This window comes from Pezoporus flaviventris, unplaced genomic scaffold (assembly GCF_033815535.1).
Source record: "Pezoporus flaviventris isolate CSIRO_AGI_PZ_B2104156 unplaced genomic scaffold, CSIRO_AGI_Pfla_v1 ptg000036l, whole genome shotgun sequence".
Classification (NCBI taxonomy): domain Eukaryota; kingdom Metazoa; phylum Chordata; class Aves; order Psittaciformes; family Psittacidae; genus Pezoporus; species Pezoporus flaviventris.
Genome location: NW_026892584.1, coordinates 5031301 through 5057460, shown reverse-complemented (window position 1 = coordinate 5057460; position 26160 = coordinate 5031301). Strand labels below are relative to the sequence as shown.

Genomic DNA, 26160 nt, shown 5'->3' with positions numbered 1-26160 from the left:
AAATATAAACATGCTGCATATATTATGCATATTGAATTTATCTTGAAACTGAGTTTTTAGTAGCCAAAATAGCTTGGAAAAAGACATGGGTTTTTACCTCTCCGTTTTTAGATATATTTCCTTCATATGCAGCTAGCTGTAAGGGCACTCTTAGTGCTAAAAATTATTTAGTATTTGGGCTATTAAAAGAAGAGCTATTTATATATTAACCACTACCATCTCTATCTTCTTACATCAGGATACCTCCATATTTTTATTAATGTCTCTGTAAGATTTTGATTACTGTAATTCTCTTTTTGCAGGTTTTCGAAAGCAACTATGAGACTGAGGAGTTAGTTAGAAAACCCAACAGCAGGGCTTTAGAAGATTGTACAGGCAGCAGCCTCTCTGAAGTTTTAAGAAAGCCTATACATTTAATATTTTAATGAGTTTATATCTGTTATCTTGGTGCTTGATTGTATTTCCAGTGCCATCCAGCTTATTTTGTTGATCTTCTGATAAGATGTTCTCAATAACATTATTGCCTTATTACTAAGGACTTAGTCTTCTTTTCATCAGCATCATTTTTGTAGCTAGAGAATCACTGTTCTGCCATGGAGAAAAAGGCTTCTGATGTCACAGATTGGCATGACCTTTTTAAAAAAACTTTTATATTGATTTTTAACTACTTCATGTCATGTTTTCAACATGTATATTCATATGTGTGATGTCCGAGTCTCACTTTTAGAATTGTAGAATTAAAGTCAGAAAGGATGTGTGGAGGTGATCTCATTCACAGTCCTGTTCAAGGCATGCTTAATCTCAGAGATGCAGGGCCTTCTCCTGTTCGATTTTTGAAAATCTCCACAGATGAAGTCTGCGCAGCCCCTCCAGGACTTTTTTCCTTGTGGCTTTTGTCCTTTCCCTTTGCACCTCTGGAGAGAGTCTGCTTTTATCTTCTCTAACTGCTCCCCAGGTGGCAGTAAACTGCATTTGGGTTCCTTGCAGGACACAATATTCCAGTAAGAGTATTCTAGATGTGGCCTCACAAGTGCTGATTAAAGGGAAGTAATGGCTTCCCCCAGTATGCTAGTTATGCTTGTGCTAAAGAGGTTGGGTATGTGATTTGCCATCATCACTGTGGAAGAGCATTGCTGACTCACATTCAAAACGCTCCCCTGTTCTGTACTGTTGTTTAGAAGCTCCAGTCTCTGCCAGGGCCTCAGTGTGCTTGGATCCACACGAACACTGTGATGAAACCAAGGTGACGGACAGGTGAATCTTAACAGGCGCTGCTTAGGCATGCTACTGTCACCACCCCTTAGTTGAGCACCTGATTTAGCTGGCTGAATTACATGGCCAGTTTTCTAAGAAAAAGCGTTGGAGAGAACAGGAGCCTTCCAATACCCTGTTCTGTGTTTTGAATTACACTTTAAACCAACTTCTGATCTTCAGGTATCTGCAAAAGAAGCTCTTTTTTATTCTGACTGGCTCATCTAGGCACACTTAGAGTTGGTTAGTATAAATAAAGGAACTGAACTGATCCATTTTCAGTGCTAATTTTGGTTCAGCTGTGATTAAAGTTGTTCCCCTGTCCTTCCTGTTCCGATCAGAAATAGATGGGTAACTGACTCATGTTAGAAAATATAGCATTTATAAATAGAAATGATCACATGCTGTGGGTGATCCCATGGAATGGGGCTTCAGGTGGAGGTAGGGTTTAAACCTTTTTTTCTGCTTTGCTGTCATAGCACCACTATTATTTGCATTTTCCACACAGCACCACTGCTTTTCTCACCTCTTCAATCTCACTCGCTGTATTTAGGAACTGAGGCAATCTGGCAAGTACCGTTGAGGAGAGGTGGGAAAACTGTAGGTCTGCACTATACTTAGTACTCAGTAGTGTTGTCAGCTGTGCTAAGGATGTGGGAGATTAGAAGGGAGATGCTGAAGCCCTCTCAGTTTTCCTCTACTGGCAGTCTGCGCAGACTCAGGTGTTTGTACTGGAGAGACATTGTTACTGTTCCTGAGTGGAGGAAAACACAGGCTGGTGGGGCCAAGTGTTCTGGTGGCAGTGACAGCACAGTTTCTCAGGCTAGTCCACGTGACAGTTTGTGGTCATCAGTTGTCTGAGTGCATAAAGGCGGCAAAGTGCACAGAACACATGGAGAGTAAGTTTCTCTTTCAATTTCTTCAGGGAAGAGAGTGCTTCTGAAGAGGAAATTCACCATTACATACGACTGCAGCAATTAGCCTTTCGTTGAGCTGCAAAACATAATATTGGTTGTGGTGATGTACATCTCTGATGTAAACTAAACAAACGCAGGTGTATTCTATATAAGACATCAAATATCTTTCAGATTAAAGAGAGGCTTGCATCCTCCATTTAGGAATCCACTAAGCTGCCCAGTATCCACAAAATGAGGTTATTATATTTCATATTGTTCAGTTATAAATTTAAATCTCATGTGCCTACATCCAACCAGGCTGCATCTACTATAAATATTATTATTGATACAATATTATACACTGGCTATTTTATCTTACTGATTCTAGCTGTTTCTAAGATGTTACAGTTGAATGCATGAAAACAATACACTACTAAATAGTTACGTATAACACCTCCAATGTTAATAATATATTTTATACATAACCCCCCCCCATATTTTTGTGAGTATAGCTTGGTTTCACTAAAAAAAAGCCTGTTGGTTTTGTTTTCTTAACAATTTTCTTAACTACATCACCTTATCTATAGATCATAAAAACTTGTATCTACATTTTCTGTGAACTAAGATTCTGTGAAAATATAATAGGAACAGGATTCCTAGAGAGGTGGTTGATGCCCCCCACCTGTCAGTGTTAAGGACAATGCCCTTAATATCATGCTTTAACATTTGATCAGCCCTGAACTGGCCAGGCAGTTGGACTAGATAATCATTGTAAGTCCCTTCCAATTGAAATGTGCTGTTCTGTTCTTTTCATACATTTATTTTACAGCTTGAGAGAAAAATGTATGTTACTTTCAAAAAACACTTCAATCTTCTAATAGAGCTTGTTCAACTACCCTCCTCAGCCTTTCCATGATGGTGCTTCAGAAATAGCAAAACTCACCTCAGTCATGACTTCATACCCAGACTAAATAAGTGCATCTTATTAATCTATCAGATTTCTTAGTTCTCTCTCAGTGACATAGCTGTGATTTCCAAACTTGCCTTTTTTTTTTTTTTTAATACAGTACTTCAATGGAGACATGAATCTGTTTGACACAAAATATTCTGAAATAAATACCTGGATTTTTAAACTTCAGTTAGAATGTAGTGGAGTCACAGGATAAGTGTCATAGCAAATTCTAAACATGATAAAAAGAATTGTGTAAACTACACATCTTCGTACATGCCAATAACATGCATATACGTATAATGTGTCAGGCTGTGATTGCTAGAACTTGGATTTTTCATCTCAGACTTCCTGGCATATGTGAATCTAACTTGCATCCATTACTCCCATGCAAACAAAAAGTTCTATTTTTAAAATCATTTCCTCAAAGGAAATTTTATGAAGAGGAAAGCTGAGATGGAAGAAGGAAATACATCCTGACGCACAGAATTTGGCTCCAGCATCCCCACCACCTGAGCTAATATTGTCCATGTCTGTATTAACAAGTAGGGTTGTGCAGTAAGAGCCAATCTATAGTTGGTGCCAAAAACCTTATATCCACATTATATGTGAATGGGGAAAAGGTGGGAATCTGCTCTGAACTAGCTACAATTTGTTCCTGTCAACTGAAAGACCATTAGTAGTTGGAGCACATTATATGGTCTGTGGAGGACATCTTTCAGCTTTGTTTCATTTGGGGGACATCTAGCTGTACACTGACCTGTGCTGCATAAAACGAAGTAAGGTAAGAGGGACTGAATAGGAGATTCACTTCAAAAGCGTGCTCGTGATCTGAACTTAAAGACTCATGTAGGTGCATCCATTGATTGGATGGTTTGAAAAGCTAACATATTCAACCAGGCTGCAGGGAATTAGCACCTTCTCCCCTTTGAAAATAAATTGTTTCTGTATTCACTGATTCTTAAAAAAATTATGCCAGTACAAATTCTCTGTGCTAGGGTGGGGAAACATGATAGAATATAAGGGTGTTCACAATGTAAGCTACTTGTTAGGTTAATAACAAAGGACTAAGCTGGTAAGTGATGACATTCTGTTTCAAAACTAAAATGGAGGGTTCATGAACAGAAATGTGCCTTCTGTGTAAGTGATATCACTGTTTGAAAGCCTTCACTATTTATCTTTTTTTTTTTTTTTTTTTAATATAAAACAACAAGAGAACTTTCCCTGGTTTTGAAATTTTTAATTTCCATAATCTGAAAACTGATAAATTTAAGGTCTTGCATGAAGTCCAGTACACCACTTAATTCTATAACATTAATCACAGACAATACAGGGACACTGTTGCTAACTTTATTCTTCTGAGTCCTTACTGTAAAATGCTACAGCAGTGAATGCAAAGAAATATCATAGTTCTGAAATAATGATGGAACTGAAGAAGGTCACGTGATGCAAACACTTGTGAAATTAGTAGAATTATGTATTTCTTGCCAAGGCTTATCTTCTGAGACTGTGGTTGTTTACAGGAGCTCTAGTACAGAAGCCATGAAGAAAGATGATATGAGGAGGCTGATTCTGCAATCTTATTCAGATGAATCAGGACTGAGCAGTGAATGCATTCATTTTCATGAGGTAGCCTAATAATGGAATACTAAAGCATGAACCCTACATCTTAGTGTTCAAACTCTATTTAAATAACTGAATTCACAATGCTTTATTGCACTTACATTTGGTATGGTTCTCAGTGGACACTGGTAACATAATATGTACTACATAGGTAAAACCAAAAAGAGAGGCCATCTTACTTTTTATGCAGACTTTGCTAAAAAGAGGTAGTTGATCAAGTGAATGGAGATAATGAACCATATTGAAGTTTGTTACCAAAGCTTTTACAAACCTTTTCACGATAGCTGAAGCATTTATGTAGCTTTAAACATGAGTATTACTGGCTTTATGTAAAGGAAATCAATCCGTAATTTAAAAGTTGTACACACTTTCTTTAAACTCAAACTTAGAATCATAGAATCATTAGGGTTGGAAAGGATCTTAAGATCATCTAGTTCCAACCCCCTTGCTATGGGCAGGGATACCTTACGCTAAATCATATCACTCAAGGCCTCGTCCAACCTGGCCTTGAAACTTCCCCATTTTCTGAACCACATATATTGGTTCCATGTGTGGTACTTCCTTCCACAGTATGTCAGCATACCTGCTGGTCAGTGGGAGTTTTGCCAGAGTTTTGCAGTCTAAAGCATCAAGCCATTATTGCATATTATTGAAAGGCTGGCAGAGCTAGCATGGGGTTAGTAGCCATAACATATTGAGGGAGTTGGCTAAGAGAAGCCGTATCTTCTTCAGAACTCAACAGAAATCTAGGAGCTGGAAAGTCCCTTCATCATACTGCTGATTTTAAGGTCATTTGGTCTGGTGAACAGCGTTTCATTTGTTTGAATTGGAGGAGTTTTAAAATTCTGCTAGGTTTCTGCCAGCATCCTCAGCCTCTCATTTGGCAAAGAAGAGCATAGTCTAGCGCAACACATTTGAAAAGTCTGTGACCTCTTGAATATTTGAGCTTTAATATCTTACCGTGAACATCTACTTTTTAACCATATTTAGGGCCTGAGTAATTCTAACCATTGCTTTATTATTAAGTACTGCTTGGTCCCTCAGGGTAATTTTTTGGAAAAAAAAACACCTTAGGCCATGACATCTGTAAGAATTAATTCTCTGCAGGTCTTTGTATTTTTTTTTCAACTCCCAGTCTGGTTTTCTGGATCTTTCTGCATGTTCATATATATTCAGCAGCTAAGCAACTATAGTTAAAAAAATTAAAAATGGTCACAGTAAAATACCAAAATGACATTTCCCTCCCCCAGCCTTTTGTAGGATAACTGTAACAGAAAGGGCCAGGAATTTTACTGCCAGTTGACCTGAGACCTAGGAGAACAAATAACTTCACAACATTTTTGCCCCTGTAATCTTTGTTCATTATTATAGGAAAGAGTTTGTTATGTCTTCATGCCCAGAAGGTTTTTAAGTTCTCTGTACCTCTAAGGCCACAATATGTGATGGAAGTAAAGGAAATTGCAGTAATAATTTACATCTGCTAATACAAACACAGCTGTACCTCCTCTTACTAGTTAGATAAAAATTCTGTCTGCAAAGTTCAAATCTGGAACTAAATACCAAAGATGACCAATTTAACAAAAATGTTACATTTGTTGTTTAGTTTAGGTCCAGTGTTTAGTTTGTTTCCTGCCATAGTTTTCTGTGCTTGTGTTGGCAATCTCCACTCGCATAAAAGCATCTTAAACAGATAATTTTTTTGCCTCTACAGCTTAATAGAATAAACTCAAAAGCAATTTTATTTTCTCAAATACAGTTATGTCTTCATGGAGTGCCTGAAGTATTATATTGATGCATAAAAGTACTGAATATGGGGGTGATTTTTTTTGCTTCCTCCTAGTCAACCTGGCTAGGATGGCAAAAACTCTGAGTTGTACATCAGGCCTTATTGAGAATGTTAGCAAAGATTGGGTTAATTTATTACGGTACATAAAGCAAATGTAATTTTGACTCAATCTGTGTATATATAGCTCCTCTAAGGTATTAGATTTTTCTCAATTACTCAGATTACCCATATGTTTCTTAGGTTATAAACGCATTGTTTTTTATATAAAAAAGAAGGAAGATTGATTCTGACATTTTCCTAGTTGTGTGCAGTGACGCTTTTGAAATTGTAGCAGCCTACTGCCAGCTATGGATTTTGACTCAGGCATGAGATTTTCAAAAGGCGTGCTTACTTTAGAGAGTAGTTTATCATGTTTCCATCTGTTGGATAAATATTTTTGACTAAGTGTAAAACCCCAAATATATGTCATCCCTGATGCTCAAGAAATTTTTCATCTGACTGCTGACAGGCAGCAAGATGAAATCGAAAATCCTTTCAAAATACCTGCCAAGCAAGTCTGTACAATCGTGACTTAGGCAACTAGAAACTCCTTTCAGATTACATTTGGAACTGTATCAGAGGGTAGCCACCTGAGATTTTGGACTTCAACAATCCAGAGAATAAAACCAGCAATCCATGCAACAGTGTGAACAAATCTTGCTGATCTTACTGATAGCATATGATTACCCAGCAGGTGGGAGATGTAAATCAGTAGCCTGGAGAGAATAAAGAGATACAAGAATGGCAGGGGGTTGTATGCTGAAGTGCATGCACTCTGCAGCTGAGTTCCAGGAAATCTGACCTTAGGTTATTTTAGATGCTGGCTGACAGAAGCCTTTTCCTTGCTGCCTGAATACTGTGACTGAAGAAATTTGCATTCCTACTTTTTGCATTTCACCCAGCTAACTTTACCAGTCAGGATTGAAGTGAGCAGGCAAGATGAATCCCATTGTGTAAGCTCCCTTGCTGGCATGCTGAGATTCCTCAGCCTCTTACAGGAAGTATGTGGTAGATAGACCTCAGGAGGTGTTCCTTGAGGGTTCTAAAACCGGTATGTGCATTTGTAAATACACCTCTTTTCCCTTCCCCATTCACTAGGAAAATAATGCTCTGATAGTACATTCTCTGTAATCCCTCTGTAACTTGAATAGATCTGGAGGGACCTGTTGCTCAAGTGCATGCCTCCTCTGCAATACCAATGTGATTTCATTTATACTATTTTTTTCCTATTTTTATATTGTGTCTACTGATGTATTTGTCTAGGGAGAAGCAAAAGCAGATAAAGTAGAAGAGATGAAGTAAGTATGTCAGAAGAGCACCTTTATACTGTTGACTACTAAATGGCAGATTTGATGAGAGCAGGTAAACGTAATATTTTTTTTTTTTTGAGTCACAAGTTCTCTTTATGCAGCCACTGGGAGATATCGTGAGCTTATGACCTATTTCGTATGGTGTGATTTTAGTCATACACTTTTCCTTTTTGCCCTGTCAGGGTAATCTGAACAGCAGGTTTCTTTTGTATTAAAGTCTGTTTCGGACCAAAGCAGTGAAGAACTATGATCTTGGTGCAAATTGCTGCTGTTAGTTTCCCAATACTTCCCAAGTTTCTGCCTGTAGAATAGGAATATGAGACTGGAAGTGTCTCTTTGGATCAATTAATCCACCTCCCTGCTGCAGCAGGCATCACATTTTATAAATCCCTCTAAAATCAACCAAACTCAGTCTTGAAACTACCTCTTCACCCACCTCACCTGTACTGAAATATCCTGCTCTTAAAAATGCTGTTCATGAACGTCAAAGGCCTCAGCTCTGTTCACTGCTAGATCTTCATAATAAGCTTCCCCGTCTCTAACAGCACCACTGCTAAGTCAGCTTTTCTAATTCAGTGGAAAGAAACCAAAACTTCAAGAACAATTCCAAGATTCTATGAATGGAAATCGCATAACCTGAGCCTATGTCTTCTGGCCAGAAATGGGAAACAGAAAAATCTCCTTAGAATTTCTGATTTCCAGCTTTTTTTTCTGATTCACAACTTCCTTTGTCTTCAGTGATTATCTACAATGAGATTCTAAACATGTAGAGGTTTGTCCATCCTTAGCCATGCTATTAAATTGTTCTCTGTTCTTCCAGTTCTGTCTGATTTTGTGGACTGGTACCATAACAATCTGAATAGATTCCATAATTTATGACTATTTTAACTAAAGTGGATTGCTTTATTTTTAATTTAAAAAATAAGGTTTAAGTAGATTGCATCTTCATCTGATATTCTAAGGATTTATTATCAGACTCTGACAAATAAATAATATGGATTTTTTTTTTTTAATAGAAATGCAAGATAAACCACATAGCTTCAGAAATACCTGTCTAGCACTGTAGATTTTGAATTCATGGAGTTGGTTCAGGGGAGATTTTACTGATGAGGTGGGATGGGAGTCTTTCATGTATTTGTTGCAGTTGCTTCAGGTGCTTTCAGGTGCTTTCAGGTCACAGATGCACAAATTACTGCTTTTGGCAGGGCTCTGCAAAGACAGTTTGAGCTAAGTGCATATAACGGTGAAATTTTATCCTGTAAGTGGAACTGTGTACTTCTAAAATTTTAAAATGGCTGCTTAGGGCTTAGTAAACCTCCTCTGAATCCAAATGTTCATCCAAAATTTGTAATAGAATTTTAGGTCATTTTAATAATCCTGTCTTTTACCTATTGTCACAGAGTCTGTCAACAGTTTTTAATATTTTTGGTTGCAAGGGGTAACAACTGTAGACAATTTTTGAGCGTGGGAATTACAGGATCTGTTCGTACGTTATTCTGCCACATGATGTCCTCCTAACCTAGGTTGGAATCATTGAATGTACGCAGTCCAATTTAGACTGGAAAATTCTGTAACATTCACACGTGTGTTTATATAAAAGGTAGCAATCTGCTTGCAGGCTAATCAGAAGGATCCATGAAATTTTTTTTCCGTTGCTGCGTATGAATTTTGAATTTCTTCTGATTCTGAATAGTATAAATGCAGCCTTATAATTACCTTCATTAGGATCCAAAGCTCAAGAAACATAAGGGTTTTAATTTTGTTCTAACCTGATGAACAAAGTCCATTATACAAATACTTCATTCTTGTTGTGTATTTCTAGCACTAAGGCCTGATTTGAATGTTGCACACAATATGTGAGTTGTAATTAATCTTGTAAATAAATGACTTTGACTAAAATTTCTAGAACTTGTAGTTGAGGTATGGCACAAATACAGATCTTAGATTAAGATACAGCATACTATCTGTCCTTTAATTTGTGCCATGGTTATTTCTGGCTCCAATTTTTTGTCAAAACAAGTATACTTTATAATGCTAATGTAGCATATTTTTGTGTACTTACGACGTTGTGAATGCTAGCTTTCTCTCAGTACTTAAAAATAAAAAGATAATCCCACCTCCTCCCATCCCAAGTAAAGGAAAAGATTTAAACTAAAGAAGAATCCTTCAGAAGAAGCCTTAAGAATTTTGATGACAGTGCTGTACACCTGCATCCACTGGAGGCCAGTAATGTCCCGCAATGTGCCGCTTAGCACTGACTCCTCCCAGCTGTGTCAGTGATTAAATCTAGTGCTTTTTAATCAAAAAAAGGAGTTTAAGCCCCACCCTGCTTTGTCTGCGGCAGAGTTGTTTTCTTTCCATACTTTATCCATATATGTCTATGTATGTTAATATATGTGCGTAGATTTGTATTTCTCACCATATAGACACCAACAGAGATACAAGTAAAACTTCACCTCTGCCTGTTCATCTGATCTTTTACTACAGTAGGGATTTACATTGGGCATAAACTATTTATATGTTTTACATGGTGGCTGGATAGTAGCAAAAGGAAATTTTGCCAATACAGGTATCTAAATTTTTTAAGATTTCCTTGCAAACTGACTCTTTGTCCACTAAATAAGACACTGAGACTTATGTCTTAGGAAGTTCTTCGCCATAAGGGTAGTGAGGCACTGGCACACAGGTTACCCAGAGAAGCTGTGGCTACTCCATCCCTGGCAGTGTTCTGGGCTGGGTTGGACAGGGCTTGGAGCAATCTGCTCTAGTGGAAGGTGTCCCTGCCTGTGGCAGGGGGCTGGGACTAGTTAAGCCCTAAGGTCCCTTCCAACCCACACCAATCTGTGATTCTATGATTCTATGTCATACTAAAGGGCTTTCTTCTGAAACAGAACTTAAGTTTAACCTAAACTTCAGTTCAGGAGTTTTAAATGAGCTCATTCTTCAATTAAGAAAGGAGGAAAATTGTTACATAGGATAATATTAGGGAAATGAAAGGAAGTGTTTTCCGTGGAATACCCAGTAATTGCTCCATCCCTCTCCTCTGAATGCACCTAGTACTATTTAAAGTAATTATACTAATCATCACCGTGTTTAGGCACAGATTACGTTCAAGGAGAAAAATGAAAATGCTGTTCTAGCATTCCAATGAAATCGGCTTTGACAAGTTAATCCAGTATTTTTTTTAATTAGACAATAGTAATTAAATATTTAATTACACTTAAACTTTTTTATTTCTGTCATTCAACCAGGCAAAAATATTCAGAATTCAATAGATGTCAAGCAATGAAAATGCCTCAAGCACTTTCAATATCACCATGTTTTATAGATGAATGAAAGAAACTGAGCTTCAGTGTGCACAGGTATAATATTTAATTATTTAATTCCCTTTCTACTGAGGCTGAGCAAAAGGGAAATACCTCCCTTGTCCCCCACCGCAGCCCTGTTTGTTTCTGAGGAATGTTAATCAGCTTCCTAGTGCCAGCAGGCTACAATCACCAATCATCAATAAAACTACTAATTAGGTTTAGATAATGATATTGGTAATGAGCCTCTAGTTCCTCAGAGGCAGTACACTGAGCTTGCCTCAGACTTATTCAGTTATTTATCAAGAATCTTATTGTGACAAGCAATGTGAACAGTTTGAGCATGTTTAATGCCAAATATTTTCCTCAGTTTAATAGCATCAGCAGATTTTATTTATTTATATATTTATGAATTTTCTTGGTTTTAAATTAACTTTCCATCAAACAATGGTAGTATTGATCTGCTTGTTAGTCCAATTGTTTGATTACTGTCTTGGACATCTTTACTAGTCAGGCAGTTATCTAATCACCTGAGGTAAGAACACTTAATTGTGGGAGATTTTTAAATAAACTTTCTGTTGTCTTTCCTCTTTAGGAGGTCTGTGTCTGGTTTAATGTTAATGATCTTACACTGCTATTTTTATAGGGCATAAAAACCTTTATTTTGCCATTCTGCAGGTATTCTACAAGTGAGGTTAAAATGCTGGAGTTGCTACCTGTGAGGGGTACAGGGCATAGTTTTGTCTCCCCTCCACGTAGCACCGTTGCTGCAATTGTCAAATATGGGGTTATTTTAGATGTTCCAGAAAGTTAAACTCAAAACTCTCTTCGTCATTATGGCCGAGAAAATACCATTATCCAGTAGATGATAACAAATATTATGGAACAATTTCAAGCTTGGAGCTGTGTGGGGAATGCTGCACAAGAAGCTGCGCCAGTAGACCTGAACAAGAGCACGAACATTCTGACCCTCATCAGCTGCAAACCATGGCAGTCAAGAGGAGTCAAAGTTAGAACACTGAGATAATCTCTGAGAACTGTAGATGTTGAAACAAAGAAGTCACTGAAGACAAAGATGTAATGTACCTCGGACTTTCCCAGGAGCTAATGAAAGTCTCCAGTGTGGACTAAGGGGACAAAAGAAGTGTGTTCAAGGAAAATGGAAAGTAATAATATGGCAGAAAGTGTTAACAGAGAAATGTGCTTATACATCTGAGAACAAATAAGTTGTTCAAGCAAAGGCACGTGAACAATAATGTGATCAGTTGAGAAAAGCGTATGATGTTGCAAAAAGTACTAAAAAGAAACTAACATATTAACATTTACTAACCGCTAGGCAGGGGTCTATAAAAAGTCTATACTCTTGCTCAATAAACGATTTCGGTTGCATCACAACTGGAGTCCGTGTTTCAGTTGCCACAGAGCTGCAGTAGGGAAGCAGAAATGAGATATTTTTAGCACTTGAGGATGTCAGTTTGGTGCCATCTTTCTCCCTGGTAAGTTTACATTGGAGGAAGGATGGTGTTTAAGGGCTAGACATGGAAAAATGCCTGTTTCTTTGTAGCATTTTGTGTTGAAAATGAGACTACACAAGGTAGAAATTTAACTTGCATGTTTCCTGACTGACCTGCCTCTGGTCCTGCTAAATGTTATAGGATTTATTTGGCTTTTAATCTCTTCAAACACCAAACCCCTGTCAGAAGACTAACAGTGGAAGACTTTAGTATACTGTAACATTCTGGATTTTGAGCCTTTTTTTTTGTTGGTTTGGTTTGGTTTTCTGTGGCTGTTTTCTGTTTGTACGTGTTCACTGTCTTAGAGTAAAAGCCTGCATCTTAATCCTTTTCCCAAAAGACTAGGCATTTAAAGATGTAATTTTTGTCAAATTTGCATGTTTAAATTGTAATTCTGTAAATGCTTTCCAGTGTTTCCTGGTGGCATTTGGAGTCTGGTTTTGTTTGTATAATTGGAAGTTCCCTGGTACAATTAAAACTTCTTCAGTTTTGACCACTTGAGAGCTACAAAATGGAATTGTTATTCTTTTGTGTAAGTATGTGGTGAGTAGGCTTTAAAGGCCTATGTAAGTTATTTTTGTATTCCCATCAATAGAGCATCTGTGTAAGAGGAGTATCTTGAGTGTTTGTTCTGGCTTCCAGTAAAGTTTTTATGACTAAGAACAAATGTAACAATTGTAAGAATTGTTAATGAGACACTGAATTGCACTCTCACGTGATCCTTCTGCTTGGCCTGAGAAGTCTTGAATTACTTTCCTTACAGTAGTGCAGCCTCAGCTGAATGTTGTAGTATAGTTTCCAGCTTTCTTGTTAATGCATTCTCTGGGAAAATGGAGGATGTGAGTATGAGCTCCCTCATTCTCAGGAGAAAATCAGAGCTGAGCTTTTTGTTTCATAGGTGATAGTGAGGCTCTTCCATGAACACTAGAAACTTTCATTAAGTTGTGTTCTGCAGGAGTAGAACAGATGCCAATCAGCTCTGAAAGAAATGTGCATTTCTTGGGGGAGTGAGATGTAGGCTGTGGATCTCTAGAGAATGAAATACTTTCCATGAAACCTGAAGAAGATATTTAGAGACATACTGTTGTCTATAAAAAAAGCTTTGTCTATACTAGCTTTTAGCAATGCTACTCTTTTCCTGGCGACTTAAGTCTGTTTTATCCCTTCCTGAGCCCTGTGTAGGGCATGTGGCAACTTCTCTGAAGGTCATGGTCTCTGATTTGAGGGCAATGGTAAATATACCTATTACTGCATCTGTATGTGAGCTTTTTATCGTATTTATCACTTTATTCTACTTACACTTTAATTATGCTTACCTAATGTGGAATCTTCTGCAGCTACTGTTGAACTGCTTTTTTTTTTTGCCATGTTGTGATTTTCAGATGCTCTTTCTCACAGGCTGATGTGTTGAAATTGTGAGATTAACAGTAAGGATTGTTTTAAAGAAACCCAAACCCAACCCACCCCCAAGCCCTACAGATTCCTGTGATCCACTTACTAAAGATATGCCTAATTTGTACTGAAAATAGAAAAAAAAAAAACAAAAAAACCAAAAAAACCCCACCAACCTCTATTAATCTGGAATTGCTAGCCCTTTGGTGTCAAGGACATTTAAATGAAGATTTCATAAGTTAATCATGAAATTGAAAGTGGTATTAATAGCACTGTACTGCTATTCACTGTATAGGAATTCTGTGATATGTAGCAGTGTTATAGCTCCGCAAATACTGGTACAGAATTAGAACTTTTTCTGAGTGTATGAGTATCCATTTATTTATTTTTATTTCAGGTTATACTGTATCCTATGTTTAGAAGAATTGCAAATGAAAAAGTTTGATTTTTTTTTTTTTTTTTTTTTTTTCTGTTTTCTGCCTTTACTGAACAGGTAAATAGAAGACCTAGTCAGCTACTTGTATTGTTACTAGTATCAGGACATGTACTGCTGTACTGTCTGGCATGATGGCAAATACATGTTTGTCTAAGGAACAGCTCTACTTCCAAATAAATAAAAAAGTGTTCTGCACATTGCAGCCTCATAACTGGCCCTGCTGAAGATTAAGGGTATCAGGATATATCAGTTATAATGAAGATACAGGTTCTGTGTAAGTGAGAATTTAGGTCCTCATAGGATTTAGGCTACATGTCCTTCTTCTCTGCTCACTACTTGTACTCCAAAGTATTATATTAGGATTTTATTTTTTTTAGAAAGGTTCTGCACCCAGATTTGTCCAGTGAACTTCTCAGACTTCAAAGATAACTTTACTCTCAGAAATATGACAGAACAATGTAGCTACTTGGAGGAATTCTGCTGACAGTTACTGTGAAGAATCTATTAAGCTGACTCTTAAACTTGCGTTGCTTTTTTGTTAGCTACCTAAAGGTATGAGTAATTACTTCAACATTCTTGTTGTAGAGAACTGTATGAACCAGTTTACAAAGCTTGTGAAAGTATGACTTGAGTTCTTTTGTTATTTCAATCAGTGCATGATTTTGAATAGAACTACTAAAAACAGAGCTCTGTTTGACATGTGTATTTCGGGGGGTAGTTAAGAAAAGTTACTGTAGCCAGAAGCATATTTTATAAATATGAAAAGATAGAGGGATGAAGATTGCTGGACACATTAACAAATTTATGTATACAAAAATCATTATGTAACATACAGAAAAGTAACATTTCCATTAGAATATTTTTTAATGATAAAACATGAAACTCACAGGATTTTGAAACTGTTCATATGAATATTGAAAAACAACAGCAAAAAAAATAATCTATATTGGAAGGAATTCTAAATCTTTTAATGAAAAGTTAAGAGTAGTGCAGCAATGAGGAAAAGCCTGCACTAATACTGAAATTGCTGAAATGTCTTCAGTCACTTTAGGAAGCCAAAAATAGAACACTTCATCTTTGGAAACTCAAGTTTTGGATTTTAATAACAGTTTTCCTCTGAAGATTTTCCATTTAGTTGTTACAGGGATGAACAGGTCTTTTAATTTCCACTGAATTCAGTTCTGTTTGAAAAGTTTCCATGCAGAACTACATTTTGGTACACTGACCAAGAAAAAAAGAATCTGGTAGTGTCTGGGGGGTGGTATCTTATTTTTATAATAATTTATAAGTTTTGAATTCTGCTCTCCCAGTGTCTTAACTCATACAAACTGTATTTTGTTGCCCTCATTTTTCCCACTCTGTCTCAAGGGCATGATTTTCTTTTTTTTTTTTCTTTTTTTTTTTTCTTATATTCTTCTCTTGTGGCTAGGCTCTTCATTATAAAGCATCTTGCCCATAAAAGCTGTCATCTGATTGATAAGGGAACTTGGCCATTGGTTTTACTGTAGTGTGATATACCTGTTAGACATCATGATAGAATACCTGGCTCGAGATGTTAGTGTAATCTGAACTACAGTTAAATTTCCTCCCTCACCCCCCAAATATTTTTGTAAATATTTTCAGTTAAGAATTTTGAAGAGGTGAGGGTATGAATGATTGTGGCTGACTCCTGTTCCTGGTTGCTTTGTTATTAGGAAATACAATGAGGGTGATATCTTGCCAGAAAAAGCAAAGCAGAATGCTCCTTTAATTGAAGTAAATGTCTGTTTTGCCAAAAGACATGGTGTTTAGTCCTAGGTTCCCAAATTTGATATCTGTTTTCTCAGATCCTGTAAGGTAATCCCACCTGTGTACCTGTGTGGGGGTTGTTGTTTTTTTTTTGGTTGGTTGGTTTGTTTTTTTTTTTTTTTGTTTGGTTTTTTTTTTTAGTTTGCTGAGTCTACCTGAGAAGAAATTAATGTAGATATTTACTAGTTTTCCTAAATGTGGTTTAAAACCCGATTTGGTTTGTTTTGGTGTGTAAAAACTTTCATCATATAGGAAACCAATGGGAAAAAGTCACTTTCTCATAGATATTTTAAGTAAATTTCAGATCTTTTAGTGTTTGTATATGAACATCTTAGATGGCAGATGTCATACAAGATGAGATATTACATTTTTTTTTAATGAGAGGTAGAATAAAAATGAGTGAATTAATCTAAATTAAGACCAAGAGAGTAGAACTCAATTACCTGCATTTTTTTTGGGTTAATACATCTTGAACTTCTGTGATAGCGAGGTGAAATGCCCTCAGTTAAAGGCAATTTCATGCAGCCTTATTTAAAACATTTTGATACTTATTTTTAGGGTAGCTTAAATGGAGGTGGATGAAGCTCATTTGACAGCTCAGTCTGGAAGCACTCGTCGTATGATCAGGGCCCGGTCTGGGAGCTCTGCTCTGGGTGCCCCGGCGGTGGCACCGTAGGCACCCAGACAGAGCCGGTGAGAGGGGAGGCTGCAGTGAGGAGCTCGGGGTGCAGAGAGGGCCTGCACTGGTCTGGTGAGGGGAGGGTGCACAATGGGCAGGGCTGCACTCGGTGTTCCCTGGTGGAGGTCCTCCTGCAGCAGGGGCTGAGCTGCGGGATGCTGTTAATAGACTGTGAGATGTCAGGGAAGCTGAGAGGAAGCAGGAATGCTTGCTCCCGGCCCAAACTGTGCAGGGGCCTCGAGCTTCACCTCTACCTCATGAAGGAAAGAAGGAGGCCGTTAACCTGGGAAGCTGGGAACTAGTGACAAAAAAAAAAAAAAAACAACAAAAAAAAAGAAGGAAAAGGACAACCAAAAGCGAGGGGCTTCCCCCTAAATCCCCTGTCCCCACCCAGAACCGCTTTGCTGTCCTGCAGGGGGCTAATGAGGAAGCGCACTCGAGCCAGAAACAGCCGGCTGATGCACTGCTAAAGAAGATCTCTGCTGGTGCTGCTAGGAAAAAGCGGCAGGTCGTAGTAGTAGGGGACTCTACACTGAAAGGGACAGAAGCACTCGTCTGTCGGCCAGACCCAGTCTCAAGAGAGGTGTGTTGCCTACCGGGGACACGGATCAGGGGTGTGGCAGAGAGGCTGCCTGCTCTCGTAAATCCCACGGACTATTACCCACTCCTGGTGATACATGTGGGTGCTAGGGATATAGATAGTAGTAGCCTGGGGAACATAAAGAAGGACTACAGAGCCCTGGGGGAGGTGGTTAGGGGCCCTGGAGCCCAGAGAGTCTTTTAATCAATTCTCCAGGATAAAGGGGAGGACCTTAAAAAGGCTAGGAGAATTGGCCAGGTTAATAAATGGTTAGAACAGTGGTGCCATAGTCAGGGGTTTGGGTGTCTTGAACATGGGACCCAAGCTTGTAGGCCAGGTCTAGTGGGGGCTGGTGGAGCTGCTCTAAGGGAAAGAGCAGTTTTGGTAGGAGGCTTGCCAGACTGGTCAAGGAGGCTTTAAACTAGATGTGTTGGAGGAGGGGGGCATCATTCCATCCCAACACACCCAGTCAGTTGCCAGAACCTATAATAAATGCTAGGAGCAATGTAGAGATATCCCAGCTGCTCCAGCCAATGAGCCGGCTTCAGTTGGAGCTCGGTTAAGATGCCTCTGCGGTTAAGATGCCTCTGCACAAATGCCCGTAGCATGGGGAACAAACAAGAGGAATTAGAGATGTGTGCACGTCTATGGGGGTATAATAGACATCACAGAAACATGGTGGGATGGCTCCTATGACTGGAGTGTTGGAATGGAAGGTTGCAGGCGGGGAGGGGGAGTTGCCCTTTATGTTAGGGATAGGCTGGAGAGTATGCAACTCTGTCTGGGGACAGGTGAGCAGTCCACAGAGAGTTTGTGGGTCAGGGTTAAAGGGAATATAGCTATGGGAGACATTACTGTGGGCATCTGTTACAGACCGCCTGATCAAGGAGAACCTGCGGATGAAGCAATCCATAGACAGATAGGAAAAGCCTCACGCTTGCAGGCCCTTGTTCTCATGGGTGACTTCAACCACCCTGGCATCTGTTGGAAGGACGGTACGGCCCGGCACAAGCAATCCAGGAGGTTCCTTGACTGTGTAGAAGACAACTTCCTTCTGCAAGTAATGGAGGAGCCGACAAGGAGAGGTGCCATGCTTGACCTCGTGCTCACCAACAGGGAAGGGCTCATTGGAAATGTGACTCTCCAGGGCAGCCTTGGATGCAGCGATCATGAGATGCTCGAATTTGAGATCCTGAGGACAGTGAGAAGAGCATGCAGCAAGCTCACTGCCCTGGACTTCAAGACAGCAGACTTTGACCTCTTCAGGAACCTGCTTAGTAAGGTTCCATGGGATACAGCCCTAGAGGGCAGAGGGGCCCAAGACTGTTGGTTGATATTCAAGTATCCCCTGCTACAAGCTCAGGAGTGTTGCATCCCAACCAGAAGGAAGTGCAGCAGGAGGGCCAGGAGACCTCCTTGGATGGATAAGGAACTCCTGAGGAAAATTCAATTGAAAAAAGAGGCTTATAATAAGTGGAAGCAAGGACAGGTGGCATGGGAAGAATACAGGGATGTTGTCCGAGAAGCTAGGGACCAGGTTAGGAAAGCTAAGGCTCAGTTAGAATTAAACTTAGCTAGAGGTATTAAAGATAACAGGAAGGGATTCTACAGGTACATAGCAAATAAAAAACAGACTAGGGAGAATGTAGACCCCCTCAGGAAGCTCTCGGGAGAACTGGCTACACAGGATTTGGAGAAGGCTGAGGTTCTGAATGACTTCTTTGCCTCAGTCTTCACTGGCAAAGGCTCTGACCGCACCACCCAAGTCTTGGAAAGCAGATGCAGGGACTGTGAGAATGAAGGCCTTGGGAGAGGATCTGGTTTGAGACCATCTTAAAAATCTGAACGTGCACAAGTCCATGGGTCCTGATGAAATCCATCTGCGGGTCCTGAAGGAGCTGGCAAATGAAGTTGCGAAGCCGCTGGCCATCATATTTGAGAAATCATGGCAGACAGGTGAAGTTCCCAATGACTGGAAAAAGAGAAATATAACCCCCATTTTCAAGAAGGGGAAATGGATGACCTGGGGAATTACAGACCAGTCAGTCTCACCTCTGTGCCTGGCAAAATCTTGGAGCAGATTCCCCTGGAAGGCATGCTAAGGCACATGAAAATCAACAAGGTGCTTGGTGACAGCCAGCATGGCTTCACTAAGCGGAAATCCTGCCTGACCAATTCGATGGCCTTCTATGATGGGGCTACAGAACTGATGGACAGGGGTAGAAGAGTTGATGTCATCTACCTGGACTTGTGCAAAGCATTCGACACTGTCCCACATGACATCCTTGTCTCTAAATTGGAGAGACATCAATTTGATGGATGGACCACTCGGTGGATAAAGAACTGGCTGGATGGCCGCACACAGAGAGTTGTGGTCAATGACTCAATGTCTGGCTGGAGACCAGTAACGAGTGGTGACCCTCAGGGATCGGTGTTGGGACCGGTCTTGTTCAACATCTTTGTCAGTGACATGGACAGTGGGATTGAGTGCGCCCTCAGCAAGTTTGCTGATGACACCAAGCTGTGTGGTTTGGTTGATACACTGGAGGGAAGGAATGCCATCCAGAGGGACCTTGACACGCTTGTGAGGTGGGCTGATGCCAACCTCATGAACTTTAACCATGACAAGTGCAAGGTCCTGCACCTGGGTTGGAGCAATCCCAGGCACAGCTACAGGTTGGGCAGTGAAGAGATTCAGAGCAGCCCTGCGGAGAAGGACCTGGGGGTGTTGGTCGATGAGAAAATGAACATGAGCCAGCTTCAGTGTGCACTTGCAGCCCAGAAAGCCAACTGTATCCTGGGCTGCATCAAAAGGAGCGTGACCAGCAGGTTGAAGGAGGTGATTCTGACCCTCTACTCTGTTCTTGTGAGACCTCACCTGGAGTATTGCATGCAGTTCTGGTGTCCTCAACATAAAAAGGACATGGAACTGTTGGAACAAGTCCAGAGGAGGGCCACGAGGATGATCAGGGGCCTGGAGCACCTCTTGTATGAAGACAGGCTGAGAAAGTTGGGGTTGTTCAGCCTGGAGAAGAGAAGGCTGCATGGAGACTGGGGAGGGACTCTTCATCAGAGACTGTAGTGATAGGACAAGGGGTAACGGGTTAAAACTTAAACAGGGGAAGTTTAGATTGGATATAAGGAGGAAATTCTTTCCTGTTAGGGTGGTGAGGCAATGGAATAGGTTGCCCAGGGAGGTTGTGAATGCTCCATCCCTGGCAGTGTTCAAGGCCAGGTTGGACGAGGCCTTGGGTGGTATGGTTTAGTAATAAGGTGTCCCTGCCCACGGCAGGGGGGTTGGAACTAGATGATCTTAAGGTCCTTTCCAACCCTAACGATTCTATGATTCTAAGATATATAAATGTTGAAGCTCAAACTCAACAATACTAGTACTTATGTGAACATTTATGCTGTGCTACAACACATATCAGAGTTGGTTTTACAGACCTCTGAAGGAAGCCAGTTTTTCAAAACATCCACTGTTTTTCAGCTCCTTCTCAAGTTTGTAAGCAAACTTCTAATGCTGTCTCTTGTTTTCTCTCTAGCCTTTGGAAATTTTATTAGTAGTAGGCTGTTGCCTCAGTCTTTACCCTTGGAATTGCAGAGATTGGAATTCAAAGTTGTAAAGAGGCATAGCTTGACTATCCCTTTGAAAAAACAAACCCACATCGATAACAAAGCAAAATCTCATGTCTTGATGTTGTCAATTGACTGAGAGGGTAAATGAATGAGGACTCTGGCAGGTGTGGCTGGCTTACCTCCTTCCTCCAGAAGATAAAATGGATTTTTTCATAGACAGACACTTGTGAAAATCTACACTCCGTACACTTCTTTTCCTACTTTTTCTGGAGCTCCTGATGTTTCAGGTTCTTTTTCATGCCAGAGTACTATGAAATGCTTTGGCCATTGTCATGAAATTGGGTTGTTAAAGTCAGAATTTCAGCTTTTTCATTTTGGGAAGTGTGCATTTGTCTGTCACCAATATCCATATTGTACATAGAGCACTAGCGTGAAATGTGGGACATTTAGATTTAAATCTCTGTTCTTGGTTCAGAGCAGTTTATCTTGCATTATCCAGAGTCAGGCAGAGCATGGACCTGAATATGGATCCTCTGTTTCAAACCATGCCATTAGACCGGCTTATCAAGTCAGAGCACAAGTGTATGCGAAAATATATGTAAGTATGCTTCTCCTGTGGTATATCTCTTTGCAAAGAATGAAGCTTAAAACAACATCTTAAGGTAAAAATTAATTTAATCAACAATACTCTGACCATGTCTATGCATATGAGTAGTAAATAATTGGTTATACTCAGAATAACTCATTAGAATTCCATTTAATGCCATTAAGGTTAATCTGGGTGTTTAAAAGGTCATTACCAAGCAATTAGTTTTCTTTCTGATGAATATTTGAATTTCTTTTTAATGCATCTGAAAGGGGAAATTGCAGTGCAAGAAACTTTCAGGCAAATCAACAAAAATAAATTAAATTACTTGGTATCTGGTGAAAGAACCCTCCAGAAAAGCAGATACTAATTTCTAAAAGTAGGCTTGCTTTCCTATAGCCTTTTTTAGCCTCCCCCCCTTAGCTCTCTGCAGAAAAGTTATATTTCTGTCACTTTTAACATTTCCATTGTGGTTATATCACAGAACACCAAATTATTTCCTGAGTGTTGAAATGGAAGGGGCAGGGGGGGGGGGGGGGAGAAAGATTATTTGAAGGATCAAGTCCTTGTTCAAACATGAATTACCAAATTGCATCATTCTGTGCCTGAATGATGCAATTTGTAAGAAACACCCAGTTTCTTACCGTCACAATCCTGCAGTAGTATCTGTTCTGCAATGTCTGCACAGTGAAGGCATCCCAAACAGTGGTTGATGTCCTCAACTAGATTTTTTTTTTTTTTTAAGTACAATAATTAGCAAGAAAACAGTGATACTGATCTTTAATTGTATAAACTTTCAGAATTATCATGGCAGTGAAATGATTGAGAGAATACAATGTCAAAGGGACAAGCATTTCAGGGTCTCTGGAGACTCAGTCTGTGTCCCATTTCAGTTCACAGAAAATGTGAAATGTGCCTTCATCTGACCTTCCTTTTTTTTCCCCTTAAAGATGGGTTTAATCCTTTACTGAGATCTTTCTCATGCATCTCCAAATTTTGCTTATTAAGCAACTTAAATTTTCTAAATGTTACTGCTTCGTACTCTACCATGGCTTTGAGGTTAGAAATTACCAGTCTTTGAGGGACTGTAAACTGGCAGTTTAAGTGAAATGTAGGTTGCAACAAAGCAAATGCTTCAAAAGATGATGAAGTGCCAACTTAGTTTGTACTTTCAATAGTTATGCTATCAATTTCTGTGTGCTTCCTTAGTGTTTATTCCATTTGGTAATTACAGCATGTTTTAAGTAAGAAGTCTCCTGCCGCATGCTTAGGCAAAAAAATGAAACCTGTAGCTTTTAAATGAGGATCTGAAATCTTTTCAAGACAAATTGGGCTATTTTTTTGGAACTGCTTTTATGACATTTTTCACAGGAGTTACCTCTCCCTCCATTGAAATCAACTCAGAATGGAAATACATATATATATGTAAAATCATAGAATCATAGAACAGTTAGGGCTGGAAAGGACCTTAAGATCATCTAGTTCCAACCTCCCTGCCATGGGCAGGGACACCTCACACTAAACCATGTCACCCAAGGCTCTGTCCAACCTGGCCTTGAACACCACCAGGGATGGAGCATTCACAACTTCCTTGGGCAACCCATTCCAGTACCTCACCACCCTCACAGTAAAGAACTTCCTCCTTGTATCCAATCTAAACTTCCCCTGTTTAAGTTTTAACCCATTACCCCTTGTCCTATCACTACAGTCTCTAATGAAGAGTCCCTCCCCAGCATCCCTACAGGCCCCCTTCAGATACTGGAAGGCTGCTATGAGGTCTCCATGCAGCCTTCTCTTCTCCAGGCTGAACAGCCCCAACTTTCTCAGCCTGTCTTCATACAAGAGGTGCTCCAGTCCCCTGATCATCCTCGTGGCCCTCCTCTGGACTTGTTCCAACAGTTCCATGTCCTTTTTATGTTGAGGACACCAGAACTGTACACAATACTCCAGGTGAGGTCTCACAAGAGCAGAGTAGAGGGGCAGGATCACCTCCTTCAACCTGCTGGATCACGCTCCTTTTGATGCAGCCCAGGATATGGTTGGCTTTCTGGGCTGCGAGCACGCACTGAAGCCAGCTCATGTTCATTTTCTCATCGACCAACACCCCTAAGTCCTTCTCCGCAGGGCTGCTCTGAATCTCTTCTCTGCCCAGCCTGTAGCTGCAGTACATATAGAAAAAAACCCCAACAAAATAAAACAATAAGCAATCAAACAAACAACATCAAGAAACCCCAATTTCCACCCCAGCATGCCAGAACTTCTCAATGCCCTTGTGGTCCTCATGGCATGCATTAACCTGGACCATAAGGCAACCACAGCGGATCAAGGCTTTTTTTACTATTTGAATTCATTAGGTTTCACTGTGCACAAGGAATCTGCAGTGACCATGCCTGTAATGGTTATGTTCCTGAGTGCCTTAGAGGCGCTCACTTTGCTTGTCAGTGCTGTAGTACTGGACACTCCTAGGGAATTTATGCCTGTTACAGCAGTCACTCAATGTTGTTACTTCATTTGCAGTATTCTTTCAGGGCTATAATTTACAGCAAATTGACAATTTTTCCCACTTCATTTAAGAACTGTTCTGTTGTTAGAAGGCTCGTGTCCTCCTTTCTGTTTTGTTTTTATTTTCATGATGTTATTTAAGCTTTTCCTGGTACCAATGGCAGATTTATCTTGCTGCTTCCGTATTTAATTCTAGTTCTGTGGAATTCTTGCTTAAGAGGGGAAAATCTGATTTCATTCCCTCTGAAACTGTTTGGACAAGTAAAACACAATGACTTGATGCATAGCGTTATGCACAGTGTTTCAGGCCACACTCCTTATGCAGAAAAAATAATTGAGGGAAAAGGTGTAGACTTTAAAAGTTTTCCTTCCTCCTGTTTTTATTGTGAATAGCTAAAGGGTCCCTGTTCAGATTTGTGTGTCATGCTGCATGACGTCCTGGGAAAACCTAGAGCTCCGAATTTAATGACTACTTGTCCCTCAAAGCTTCAGAACCTTAAGTAAGGAAACACAGATCATGCTTACCCAGAATTTGTTTTAACAATAATATAACATTTCCTGAGAGTTGCGTGATAGTCTGTAACTGTTTTTCTGTGTAGGCAATGAATCTTTGTACCCATTTTTCTTTCTCATATTGTCAGTGTGAGCTGGTAACTTACTGTAACTGCCTTCAGGGAGCCTCATTTGTTCTTTTTACCAACTTTGCAGTACAGTTGTCTTATTTAATATATAGTTCTTTCTTTTGGTTTGTCCCTAGGTGGTGTGCTTTACACTGTGAAATTAAATTCCTTTTGTCTTTTAATATAAAATTAAAGATATTTTTAAATTGATATTATTAAGTATCAATTTAAATCTATTTATAAAACTCTTTCTTTACTATTAATTTGCTGCCCTCTGTGCTGCATAGTTATTCTTTACATTTTTTGTCAGCTTTTACTGACAAATCTTTGGGTGTATAGAAGCTCAGCCAAGGTTTATGGAAGTTTGGTACAGACAGTTATCTCTCCTCCCCTTGCAGAATTTGGACCAGAGGGAAAATTTTTTTCTTCTGTTGTTAAGAGAGGTTTGAGGACCAGAAACATTATTTTCTACTGCTTACTCTTTCTGATCTCTTCTTATTCTGTAGCGAGGGACTCTAAATCCTTGCTCTATGCTGGCTGTGCAAGTCACTCCTAATGTCTTGTTGCACTGTTCCTCTGTTTCATTGACAATATTGACTTTGTAGGGATTGCTGTTTGATTCAGTGTCCTGGGTTCTGGTTATTGTTGTCTGTAGCTTGAAGCCTGTTCAATCTGTTATGTCTTCTCTTTGACTACTGGAGTGGTGTCAGCTCCCTGTTTGTGTAATTTTTTGGTGTGGTAGGGTAAAACATGTAAACAACAGTTTTGTAATCAACTGCCTTTCTGTCTCAATATGACAAATTCTCATTTGAACTGATGCAGTATTCATAGGTTTATTGACTTAAATGAAATTGTTTTGCTTTAAACCAATGAAAGAACTGTCCTCTGTTTTTAATGTTTTGTGATCCTCAAATTGTACATGCTATGTTGTAGCTACTTAAGTAGCCACAGAAAAATGACTGGGGCTAGTTGCAGTGCTTGCAATTTAAGATGTGCTTAATGATTTCAGTACTAGGTTCATAATCTCTTTTTACTTTTCTGTTTTTGAGAAGTAGGACTATATATTTTCTTTTTTCTGTCCTTAAGAAGAATATTTCTTGAGCTGTTGCGTAAATGTGCTAGATATTAAGGCAAATATACTTTCCAAGGAAATGAAATCTCCGCTAAAGGTGTAATACAAAAAGAATAAATGTCTCTTCGTGCAGCTTCAGCTGCAGGACTGAGGTATAAATGGATGGGGAGGGAAGTGACAATCTGCTTTCAAAAGATTCAGTAATCAGGAGCAGTTTTTCTTTTTCCTCTACTGAGGAAAATTGCACTCATAA

At 39.5% G+C, this 26160-nt stretch overlaps 1 long non-coding RNA gene across 1 annotated transcript; it reads left to right on the top strand.

Moving 5' to 3' along the window:
* The first annotated feature begins 4374 nt into the window (after window positions 1-4374).
* On the top strand, window positions 4375-15897 carry LOC133274119 (uncharacterized). The gene is made up of 4 exons (XR_009745034.1): window positions 4375-4725; window positions 7808-7906; window positions 11106-11216; window positions 11838-15897. It is a non-coding gene; the product is annotated as an uncharacterized LOC133274119 (long non-coding RNA).
* The last annotated feature ends 10263 nt before the right edge of the window (window positions 15898-26160 follow it).